We start from the raw sequence: 12,731 nt of genomic DNA, 5'->3' as shown, positions 1-12,731 counted from the left end.
CATAAATTATCTGGGAGTACGCATTAGGAGTGATTTAAAATGGAATGATCATATAAAGTTGATCGTCGGTAAAGCAGATGCCAGACTGAGATTCATTGGAAGAATCCTAAAGAAATGCAATCCGAAAACAAAGGAAGTAGGTTACAGTACGCTTGTTCGCCCACTGCTTGAATACTACTCAGCAGTGTGGGATCCGCACCACATAGGGTTGATAGAAGAGATAGAGAAGATCCAATGGAGAGCAGGGCGCTTCGTTACAGGATCATTTAGTAATCGCGAAAGCGTTGCGGAGATGATAAACTCCAGTGGAAGACTCTGCAGGAGAGACGCTCAGTAGCTCGGTACGGGCTTTTGTTAAAGTTTCGAGAACATACCTTCACCGAAGAGTCAAGCAGTATATTGCTCCCTTCTGCGTATATCTCGCGAAGAGACCATGAGGATAAGATCAGAGAGATTAGAGCCCACACAGAAGCATACCGAAAATCCTTCCTTCCAAGAACAATACGAGACTGGAATAGAAGGGAGAAGCGATAGAGGTACTCAGGGTACCCTCCGCCACACACCGTCAGGTGGCTTGCGGAGTATGGATGTAGATGTAGATGTAGAATTGCAAGCATTGTAATAATAGGATTTCAGAGCTTTAAAAAATGCCCTGTCTAGCGGCTGCAGGTAGTGTGTGGTGTGGCTGGGTAGACAGAGCAAAATTATGTATTTTTCTTCTGCAAATTCTAATGTATCCAGGCTGCTGCAATGGGAGCTATGTCCATCCAAATAGCACAACTGTTTCTTCAGGCTTCCTCGGTGCAAAATGGTTCCTTAGCCACAGAAGAAAAATATCTACTATTACGTACGCCGACTTTTGTGACACGAAAATCCTGGAACCCGGCGGCATACCGCCCTTGTACTCGGCCTCTTCATTTCTTCCCTTCAACACACAAGCTGGGGGTAAAAACAGGCCCTCTCCACTGCAGCAAGCGATTACAGATATGGTTTCACCCTTTTCATCGGATGTTATAGCTGGAACGCTCGTAGACCCCTTTGCTGCCATCACGTAACCTGGTCTATTATTCAGCTGAAGTTCGGACTCATCTACGTTGAATATATTTCCGGCTTATAAAGGAGGTTGTGCCCTACCAAGATGTTTTGCAGCAATGAAAAATGGTGTGAAACGTTTTTCGTACTTAAACCCCTTTTCCGTGCTTGTGAAACTCCTTCCGATTTGCGGATTGAGAGTTCCGGATTTCTTTTTAAGAATAAATGTAGCCAGTCCATTCCTGCAATTTCCTTTTCTCGGTTAAATTTGTGGTGTTGGTTATATTTCTCAGCTAGTGTATATGCCATGATACGTACGTCTGTCTTTGTCGGTACAAATCCGAAGTTTTGTAATTTTTTTTAAATGTTTTTCCAACTTTTTCTCACATTGTTCTGTTAGTACAGGCGGTCCACCCAAAGACTTTTTCGTAAAGCACCCGTTTGCTAATAATCTCTTCAGCGTTGACCACGGAACGTGAAACTCCTTTGAGGCTTTATTCAGGCTCATTCCATTTTGCACCGCTTTTACGGCATCGTTAAGTTGCTCCTCTGTCCAGTCAGCACGGCTGGATCCTTTTTGTCTTTTGTAAAATGTAGGCATCTTTGCCTGGAGCAATGGCGGTAGTTACAACATTTACTTTTTTAATCACTGACAAACCAAACTGTACTTGCAAAAAAATCATATAAAAACTAATTTTTAAATTAACGATTGTATTGAGATGCCGGATAAAACAGAATATAACTCTCGCATGGGATCTGACATTTCATGACTTGTCAAAAAGCGTGGTTGGGATGTAGCTAAATAAAAGCTTTACACTTTACACATAAGAAAAGTCCTTCACCGTATCACCCCTGCCCGAGTTCACCATTTCTCCCATTTGCTATGGGTGAAACAGTGAATAGCACGGCAAGATGTTCAAAACAGTAGACGCAACGATTTCTAGGTTATGTAGTACATAAGCAGTCTAAGAAGGCAGAATATATCAAAAAATGTTCCGCGGACTACGCTACCTGAAGTAACATCTACAAATGCATGCAGCATATAAAAATTATTTAGCATCGAAAACAGTTTTGTACAAAGCACTTACGGTTTTTAAAACGGAGCTGGTTTTCAACACGTGCACAGTGCACAGATGATCAGAGACTGTTGGCTTGCAGACATAGAGAGACATGTGCTTAACCAGTAAAGAATTAAAGCAATTCACCATTTGACCCGATTCACCATATCACCCTGGCTTACCCTAAAACAGACAGAGGGAAAAGCATATACCAGACTCAGAGTCTTCGGAAGAATCTTAAGCAAACGTAACTCATCCACGACAGAAGTGCCTTATAAGTCGCTTGTTCGCCCGATTGTTGAGTATTGTTCATCTATTTGGGACCCAATCAGGTAGAACTGATACAGAAGATAGAGAAGATGCAAGGAAGGAGCGGCACGTTTCGTCGCGGGATCGTTTAGTTGACGAGAGAGCGTTACGGAGATGCTAAACAAACTCCACTGGCACACGTTACAAGAGAGACGTTGTCCATCACGGAGAGATTTACTATTGAAATTTCGGGACAGCACTTTTCAGGAGGAGGCAGACAACATATTATTTCCCCCCACATACATCTCGCGTATTGACCGCTAGGAGAAAATTCGAGAAATTAGAGCTAGTACAGAGGCTACCGACAATCATTCTTCCCACGCACTATTTGCGAGTGGAACAGGGTTGGAGGAGTCAGATAGTGGTACTCGAAGTACCCTGCGCCACACACCATTATGTGGCTTGCGGACTATGGTGTAGATGTAGATGTAGAGGGAATGTTTCGCTGCTGACGCTGGTACACCCACATAGCCTCGCAGGTTCTGCTCGTGAGAGCGTAAATAATGAAGTGTATAGATAAAATGCGAAATGATGAAGAAATAAAAAAATAAGGAGAGAAGTCTATGCGAGACCATTGCCAGAAGAAGGGACACGTTAATTGGGCACCTGTTACGCCGTGCAGGAATTATTGACCCGGTGCTGGAAGAAACAGTAGGGGCAGAGAAATTGATTATGTTGAGTTTAGTAGTTATGCAGAAATGTAAAGATTAGCACAAGAGACGGAAAGTTACAAGATAGAATCAAACCGATCAAACCGGTTATTGCAGTAATGAGTTAAAAAAATGAAGGCACAAGGAATTCTATAATTTTCTCAATAACACAAAAGTGCACTGCCAAAATTCTCCCTACAGTTATCAGACTGTCTGCAACAAACGGCGCTTTCAAATCAAACCTGAAGAGTTTCCTCATACCTCACTCCTTCTATTCTGTCCTTGACAAATGAAAAGATGATTCCTGTGTTATATTGTTGACTGCGTTTACATAAACATACAGCTTGTCTTTCTTTGGGTTCATAAACATTTTATTTTATCTGTTATTACTTTTATGTTGTAATTTCATGTACTGGCCCTTTCCATGACCTTGGGGAATTGCTCCTCGATTTGGTCCTACGGAACTAGACGTGTAAAATAAAATAAATAATAAAAACTTAAGAGACGACAGTGTCATACTTCCAAAGGGCAGAAAATTCTTCGGTTGGGGAGTAGGATGTGAGGGGTAGGGGGGGGGGGATCGGGAGGGGGACAAAGACACTGAACTGTCTTGATGGACCTTCCAGCCAGTTCCATTTCCATGCGACTAATGTCTTTCTTTACTTCTCCACCGGCGCTACACCACTTCAATAAACTTTGAATCAGCTGTTGGGCACAGGACCAATAAAAAAATATAAGTTTTGGCGATCTCTCTAATAGTAAAGTTAACAGGAGTAGAAGCACGAGATTTTCAGTAGAAAACACGAGATAAGAACATCTAGAGCTCGCGACTTTTACCTGTCGACATGCCTGCCAGGATACGTTTTTTTTTTTTTTTGTTTTTTTTTATGAGTCGTAGTTAGATACGTTTCGTCTCTCTACTGCCAACTGCAAGCTTACGCAACAAATAACTTATTTGGTATTTCTGCTGCCACTGCTTGACCTGCTGCATTCCATTATTTAACAGAAACATAAAAAAAACCTATTATTCATGCTGAGTGCAATGCATGTTCTGTATGGCGGCTCCTGCTGTTGCTGCAGCTGCTCCTGCTTACTACAACTAGATATAATTCAAGAGAAAGGGTTTGGTCAAATCTAAACTTGATAAATGATAACCCAAACAAAAAACTTTATTCTGAAAGCGATTCTTTCTCATTCAATTAACAAAACGCTATAAGCTCTTTGTACAATCGCTTCGTTTGTAAATCTGCCTCCAGTGGCATTAAAGCAATATTACAAATTAATCAAACTCTTGATACAGACTGAAATACTTCTCAATTGAATACATAGTGAAACAATTCCCTGACAATTACAAAAGAAATCAATGACAAAAATCAATACTTAATCTAACAATGGTTTCCCCTTAAGTTTTCAACTCCTATCATTATCAAAATTACCGTCTGCTGCTACGCACATGCACAAACCCTTTTCTTTAAATTAATAAGCACGCTGCAAATTATAAAAAATATCAACTAAATACCAAATCCTGTCTCGCTGCTGGCGGACACGGCAGTACGGCAGCTCGGCGACGACCCCTCGCCCAACACACGTGCGCACCACAGCAGGCGGGCTCCCACACTGGCTTCAAAACTGCCACTAGTTAATCCGTGCGCTGCGAGGCGTGACAACAATATCTTAGATTCCAGAGCTTGTGTATGCCAACCTTTTCATCCTAATAGAGTATTGCCAACTCTCAGCATCGATGCGGAATGGCCAACGTGTCTACAAGGAATGTCTAAACCTCACACCAACGTTAACACGGCTTACGCATAGTGGTCGGAAAAAGATCTCAGCCATCTTCCGGGTGAACATTGCGAGAGGATCTGCATGCAACTGACCCTGGAGTCGTGTACGTCACAAAAGGCAATTCGTCACAGCAGCGGCACGTGACGCTGCACGCCTTCAGTGGACCAAACAAGACATATACTGGACAGGGGCTGTTCGTCCAACCAGTCGCGATTTCACTTCTTTTCTAACGATGCGACGTGGCCTGGCGGCCGTGTGAGGTGTTTCACCCGCTGTGTGCACAGTTTACTCCTGAGGATGCTGACGAATTGAAACTATCATCTTGACTAGAGGTGGTGCTGTGCCGTATTCGCGTTACTTTGTCTTTTGGTCCAATGTGCGTATTTACAAGAAATACGATGGAGCAGTTCTCACTCCCAACTATGCGTTTCGTGAACTTCGCTGTCTATTTGTGTTTGGTTTCCTGCCCTTGTTGCGGTTACGTCGTGGTTCTTCTTCGTTCTACGTGTGGCAACAGTGATATGTATCGATATTTGCGCCGTCTACCATCTTTGGTTTGGTGCTATAGTTTCCGGCTAAGGGGCCTGCAGGCAGTCAATCGGTTGTTGCGGACGAGGGAAGTTATCTTCGCGCGGCGCAGTCGGCTGGGCTCTCTGACAGCCCCTGCGCAGTGTCGGAGCGTGTGTGGAGCTGTCCGATCGCTAAGAGCTTCGTGGTTCACCGACCCAAGACGTCAAAGTTGAGTAGTGGTTTCAAGTACCCAAGCCAACTCCATTCATGTTGTGTGGTTCGTTTCGATGGTTTGCTGTTGGGGACGTTTTCCTGTGAGCAACACCGAGTGTTTCTACTGCTGAAATTTAGCCGCCATGCGGTTCAATTAACTATTTTGGTTGACTACAATTCGAGTGCACCAGTGGAATTTTCTGCCTTATGGTCGTTAGTGTTCTGGTTACTTACCCAGGGCACTGACGTAAATTCTGAGTTCTTTGGGATGAAGTTAAGTATATTACTGTGTTTCAAATCCAAGTGTACCAGCGGAATTTTCTGCCTAGTGGCCGTTAATGTTCCGGTTACCTGCAATGGCCACTAACGTAATTTCGCCGGCCGATGTGGCCGAGCGGTTCTCGGCGCTTCAGCCTGGAATCGCGCGAACGCTACGGTCGCAGGTTCGAATCCTGCCTCGGGCATGGATGTGTGTGATGTCCTTAGGGCAGTTAGATTTAAATGGTTCTAAGTTGTAGGGGACTGATGACCTCAGATGTTAAGTCCCTTAGTGCTCAGAGCCATTTTGAACTAACGTAATTTCAGGCAGCGTCCTTTCCTCACCTGTTGTCACTGTCCAACACGGTGTGTAATTTAGAAAGCTAATACATACTCCATTGTGGATTATCACGTTTGTGACCTCTTCTGTTTGAGTTCTCATGTACTGATTGATGGGAAGCAAGTCGTTGTTTCGGTCGGTCCGTGTCTGTCTCCTGGTTGGGTTCCGACGGATTAAGTGTAGTTGGGCTCACCACCTGCCTCGCCTAAGTGAACGAGGGCAGGCCGACCTCCCTGGAGGCTTCTGAGTGCGACCGGTGTTTAATTATCTGTTTTCAGCATCTTAAAAAAATGTGTGTGAAATCTTATGGGACTTAACTGCTAAGGTCATCAGTCCCTAAGCTTACACACTACTTACCCAAAATTATCCTAAGGACAAACACACACACAAACCCATGCCCGAGGGAGGACCCGAACCTCCGCCGGGACCAGCCGCACAGTCCATGACTGCAGCGCCCCAGACCGCTCGGCTAATCCCGCGCAGCAGCTGCTTAAAATTTAAGGCTTATGGTTGTTTTTCTTTTTTCTTAAAAAAATTTGCAAAATTAATTCTTAAATTTATCTTTCAGGCTTAAACATTGCGGCCTTCACCTTTAAAAGATTATGGTAATATAGTTCAAAATTTTGAAACTTAATGGTGGCCTTCAGCCATTGGTATTGCACCTTACATATCTTTGTTCTATTTGTTTTGCCATGAAGCTTTCCACTTAGCCGTGATATGTTTTTGTTTTTATTTTATTTGCCTCTTTAATTGCGTTGTTATGTTGTTGGTTTTTAAGATTTCTTGTTTTTAAACATTATGGCCTTCTGTCTTTAAAAGCCTTTGGTGATATATTCTTAAATTGTGAAACTTAATTGTGGCCTTCAGCAATTTGTATTGAACCTTGCATATGTTTGTTCTATCTACTTTGCTGTGATGTTTATTTTTTAAATATTTTATTGCTATCTTAATTAGATTTTTATCTTGCTGATTTGTAAAAATTTCTTGTTTGGAGGCCTTCAGCCGTGAAAGAGTTGCATTCGGTAAATGTCCGCTTTGGTTGTAAAAGTGTTATTAAATTACAATTAGAGCGTGAAACTGACCCCAACCTTGTTTGGCCCTTTCCACAATCCTAATTACCTGTTCTGCCCAACGGGTTTAGCGGGCGTATCAACGATAAAACGTAGCAACGTTAATATGTTGAATGCTAGACCGATCTGTGTGAGGGTAGAGTGAATTTTATAGTGTGTAATGTTGCCTGACGCTTTCCGTGTCAGTCCACATAGGACCAGCGCGCATCTCGCGGAAGCCCAGAAGCCAATGACGGGAGTGCTAACAGACTGTCACAGCCACTGCAGCAGAACAACATCGGACGTGATCTACACAGACGAGAAGAGTACGCACTGCGGCAAGTCTAATCTTATCACGACACTGCGATTAAAGAACCTGCAACGCACCGTGCGTGTGTGCGGGGCACACCTCCCGCACGTCATGAACTGTTTTGCCCGGTGAACACAGAGAGGGCCCTCCGCGGCAGCCGAGCAGGCACGCACTCGTCTGCGGGGACGAGGGAGCCGTCACTCTGCAGTCACTCCACTTTACAGCCTTCGTAGCACTAACAGGGAATATCAGCAGCATTCCATTCGCGGGTGCAGCGGTGGAAAATGCCCGCCGGTAGGCGCCAGCATATCCTGCATTTACGTAACACTAACGTATACGCTATATCGGACCCTTACGATTCTAGCAGCGTGGCTCTAAATCCGTCGGATATCTGCCGTCAGGCCCGCATCTCGTGGTCGTTCTCGCTTCCCACGCCCAGGTTCCCGGGTTCGATTCCCGGCGGGGTTAAGGATTTTCTCTGCCTATTGATGGCTGGGTGTTGTGTGATGTCCTCAAGTTAGTTAGGTTTAAGTACGCTCCTGGAAATGGGAAAAAAGAACACATTGACACCGGTGTGTCAGACCCACCATACTTGCTCCGGACACTGCGAGAGGGCTGTACAAGCAATGATCACACGCACGGCACAGCGGACACACCAGGAACCGCGGTGTTGGCCGTCGAATGGCGCTAGCTGCGCAGCATTTGTGCACCGCCGCCGTCAGTGTCAGCCAGTTTGCCGTGGCATACGGAGCTCCATCGCAGTCTTTATCACTGGTAGCATGCCGCGACAGCGTGGACGTAAACCGTATGTGCAGTTGACGGACTTTGAGCGAGGGCGTATAGTGGGCATGCGGGAGGCCGGGTGGACGTACCGCCGAATTGCTCAACACGTGGGGCGTGAGGTCTCCACAGTACATCGATGTTGTCGCCAGTGGTCAGCGGAAGGTGCACGTGCCCGTCGTCCTGGGACCGGACCGAAGCGACGCACGGATGCACGCCAAGACCGTAGGATCCTACGCAGTGCCGTAGGGGACCGCGCCGCCACTTCCCAGCAAATTAGGAACTCTGTTGCTCCTGGGGTATCGGCGAGGACCATTCGCAACCGTCTCCATGAAGCTGGGCTACGGTCCCGCACACCGTTAGGCCGTCTTCCGCTCACGCCCCAACATCGTGCAGCCCGCCTCCAGTGGTGTCGCGACAGGCGTGAATGGAGGGACGAATGGAGACATGTCGTCTTCAGCGATGAGAGTCGCTTCTGCCTTGGTGCCAATGATGGTCGTATGCGTGTTTGGCGCCGTGCAGGTGAGCGCCACAATGAGGACTGCATACGACCGAGGCACACAGGGCCAACACCCTGCATCATGGTGTGGGAAGCGATCTCCTACACTGGCCGTACACATCTGGTGATCGTCGAGGGGACACTGAATAGTGCACGGTACATCCAAACCGTCATCGAACCCATCGTTCTACCATTCCTAGACCGGCAAGGGAACTCGCTGTTCCAACAGGACAATGCATGTCCGCATGTATCCCGCGCCACCCAACGTGCTCTACAAGGTGTAAGTCAACTACCCTGGCCAGCAAGATCTCCGGATCTGTCCCCCATTGAGCATGTTTGGGACTGGATGAAGCGTCGTCTCACGTGGTCTGCACGTCCAGCACGAACGCTGGTCCAACTGAGGCGCCAGGTGGAAATGGCATGGCAAGCCGTTCCACAGGACTACATCCAGCATCTCTACGATCGTCTCCATGGGAGAATAGCATCCTGCATTGGTGCGAAAGGTGGATATACACTGTACTAGTGCCGACATTGTGCATGCTCTGTTGCCTGTGTCTATGTGCCTGTGGTTCTGTCAGTGTGATCATGTGATGTATCTGACCCCAGGAATGTGTCAATAAAGTTTCCCCTTCCTGGGACAATGAATTCACGGTGTTCTTATTTCTAAGTTCTAGGGGACTGATGACCTAAGATGTTAAGTCCCATAGTGCTCAGAGCCATTTGAGCCATTTCTGCTGTCATGCCCAGTTGACAAGGACTTCGAACGCTACAGCAGTACTCTGGAATGGGTCACACTTACCGGCTGTCGCGCCCCACCTACGCCACTGCTTTCCAGAAGACGGCCCTCTTGCACTTGTACCACTTCTGCACCTACAATCGAGATGTGCATCATGTAAACAGTATGTCCAGATCTTGAATTAAAAACTCTATTGCCGGCCGGAGTAACCTAGTGGTTCTAGTCACTACAGTCTAGAACCGAGCGACCGTTACGATAGCAGGTTCGAATCCTGCCTCGGGCATGGATGTGTGTGATGTCCTTAGGTTAGTTAGAATTAAGTAGTTCCAAGTTCTAGGAGACTGATGACCTCAGAAGTTAAGTCCCATAGCGCTCAGAGCCATTTGAACAATTTTTAAAAAACTCTGTTGAACCCGAGAACCACTCTCATCAAACTCGGCCACCTCTATTCAGAAACGAAACCGGGCAAACCACAGGTGCTGATGCACCCGAAACTCTCAGATTTACGGCAGGCGTTCGCCACTGCGCCACGCGGGTGCTGACAACCCTACACAGGACAGTTCAGACAGTCTTCAGTGATAAGCGTCTCGTTCAATGATTTTCTTTTAAAAAAATAACGCAGTTTCCCATAGACTGAACGAAAATAAAAACTTACATCTGGAGCACCATAAGCGAGGGTACTAGCACTTTTGACTCTCCCAATGTAAAGTACTGGTAAAATACTTATGCACCACCTGTATCTCTCCATTCGTTAGTGACCTTTTATTTAAGGGGAGCATGGGGTGAAGAAATTAGCCTTATGAAACCAAACAATAGCTTTACTGTGAATGAAGCAACAAGAAATACACTACTGGCCATTAAAATTGCTACACCATGAAGATGACGTGCTACAGACTCGAAATTTAACCGACAGGAAGAAGATGCTGTGATAAGCAAATGATTAGCTTTTCAGAGCATTCACACAACGTTGGCGCCGGTGGCGACACCTACAACGTGCTGACATTAGGAAAGTTTCCAACCGATTTCTCATAAACAAACAGCAGTTGAGCGGCGTTGCCTGGTGAAACGTTGTTGTGATGCCTCGTGTAAGGAGCAGAAATGGGTACCATCACGTTCAGACTTTGATAAAGGTCGGAGTGTAGCTTATCGCGATTGCGGTTTATCGTATCGCGACATTAATACTCGCGTTGGTCGAGACCCAATGACTGTTAGCAGAATATGGAATCGGTGGGTTCAGGAGGATAATACGGAACTCTGTGCTGGATCCCAACGGCCTCGTATCACTAGCAGTCGAGATGACAGGCATCTTATCCGCATGGCTGTAACGGATCGTGCAGCCACGTCTCGATCCCTGAGTCAACAGATTGGGACGTTCGCAACACAACAACCATCTGCACGAACAGTTCGACGACGTTTGCAGCAGAATGGACTATCAGCTCGGAGACCGTGGCTGCGGTTGCCCTTGACGCTGCATCACAGACAGGAGCGTCTGCGATGGTGTACTCAACGACGAACCTGGGTGCCCGAATGGCAAAACGTCATTTTTTCGGATGAATCCATGTTATGTTTACAGTATCATGATGGTCGCATCCGTGTTTGGCGACATCGCGGTGAACGCACATTAGAACCGTGTATTCGTCATCGCCATACTGGCGTATCACCCAGCGTGATGGTATGGGGTGCCATTGGTTACACGTCTCGGTCACGTCTTGTTCGCATTGACGGCACTTTGAACAGTCGACATCACATTTCAGATGTGTTACGATCCGTGCCTCTACCCTTCATTCGATACCTGCAAAACCCTGCATTTCAGCAGGATAATGCACGACCACATGTTGCAGGTCCTACATGGGGTTTCTGGACACAGAATATGTTCGACTGCTGCCCTGGCCAGCACGTTCTCCAGATCTCTCACCAACTGAAAACGTCTGGTCAATGGTGGCCGAGCAACTGGCTCGTCACAATACGTCAGTCACTGCTCTTGATGAACTGTGGTATCGTGTTGAAGATGCATGGGCAGCTGTACCTGTACACGCCATCCACGCTCTGTTTGACTCAATGCCCAGGCGTATCAAGGCCGTTATTGCGGCCAGAGGTGGTAATTCTGGGTACTGATTTCTCAGGATCTATGCACCCAAATTGCGTGAAAATGGAATCACATGTCAATTCTAGTATAATATATTTGTCCAATCATCTGCATTTCTTCTTGGTGTAGCAATTTTTATGTCTAGTAGTGTAGAAACTGTCTGCTAGAAATTACACATCCTCGCATACTTATCAGTTCAGAATCTATTGCTGAGTAATATTCAAGCCGCGAAGGGTAGCCGCGCGGTCTTAGGCGCCTGTCACGGTCCGCGCCGGCTCCCCCCGTCGGAGGTTCGAGTCCTCCCTCAGGCATGGGTGTGTGTGTTGTCCTTAGCGTAAGTTAGACTAAGTAATGTGTAAGCTTGGGGACCGATGAGCTCAGCAGTTTGGTCCCATAAGATCATACCACTAATTTCCAGTAATATTCTAGACGGTGCTTCTCCAGGCCGTGGGTTGCAACACGCTCGTATCCTGCTTCCCAGACGCTGGTGGAGACGCAGCGTGTAACGCGACGACGCGCTCCGAGTGTCAACAGGTACTCAGCGCGATCGACCGGATTCACGCCGTAGGGATATTCCAACCAGTTGCTTCCCGTTTACCGTTTGAAACGGCTCACTAGAAGGGGGTGGTGTACTCTTTTTTATTACGAACGCAACAGAGAGCAGTGTACACGCGAACACGTGATGGTTCCTGGCTGGTGGTTTGACCTAGCGACTGCGCTTTGATGGTTGGAGTCTTCTATGTCACGCAACGTGTGGTCGGTCATGCCACACTTCGTCAGTCGTGCACCATCTAGTACGTTTAAAGAGAAGAAGGTCTTCTGTCATGGAGCACGTGATACTCGCAAATGAAGGTAGTTCCTTTGACGTAGTAACAGTTCTCGCTGTTTCCGGAATAGAAATCTGTGTTAGCTCAGCCCAAATCCAGTGAGAGTACGCAGCATTTTTGCCTCCATCACACAGGTGCCTATACGTAACAAATTCCTGTGGTTAAAAGAGTACTCAGAAAGAGGTTTCCGATTAAAAAAAATATTATCTGTACAAGTCATGAGGGTAGTGCTAAACAGGTAAACGCGTTTTGAACAGTTTAGTTGCAATACAAAACGTGGTGGTTCATC

The sequence above is a fragment of the Schistocerca gregaria genome, chromosome 3 (genome assembly GCF_023897955.1).
Source record: "Schistocerca gregaria isolate iqSchGreg1 chromosome 3, iqSchGreg1.2, whole genome shotgun sequence".
NCBI classification, from domain to species: domain Eukaryota; kingdom Metazoa; phylum Arthropoda; class Insecta; order Orthoptera; family Acrididae; genus Schistocerca; species Schistocerca gregaria.
The sequence above is the reverse complement of the archived record's forward strand: the minus strand, read 5'-3'. Positions refer to the sequence as shown.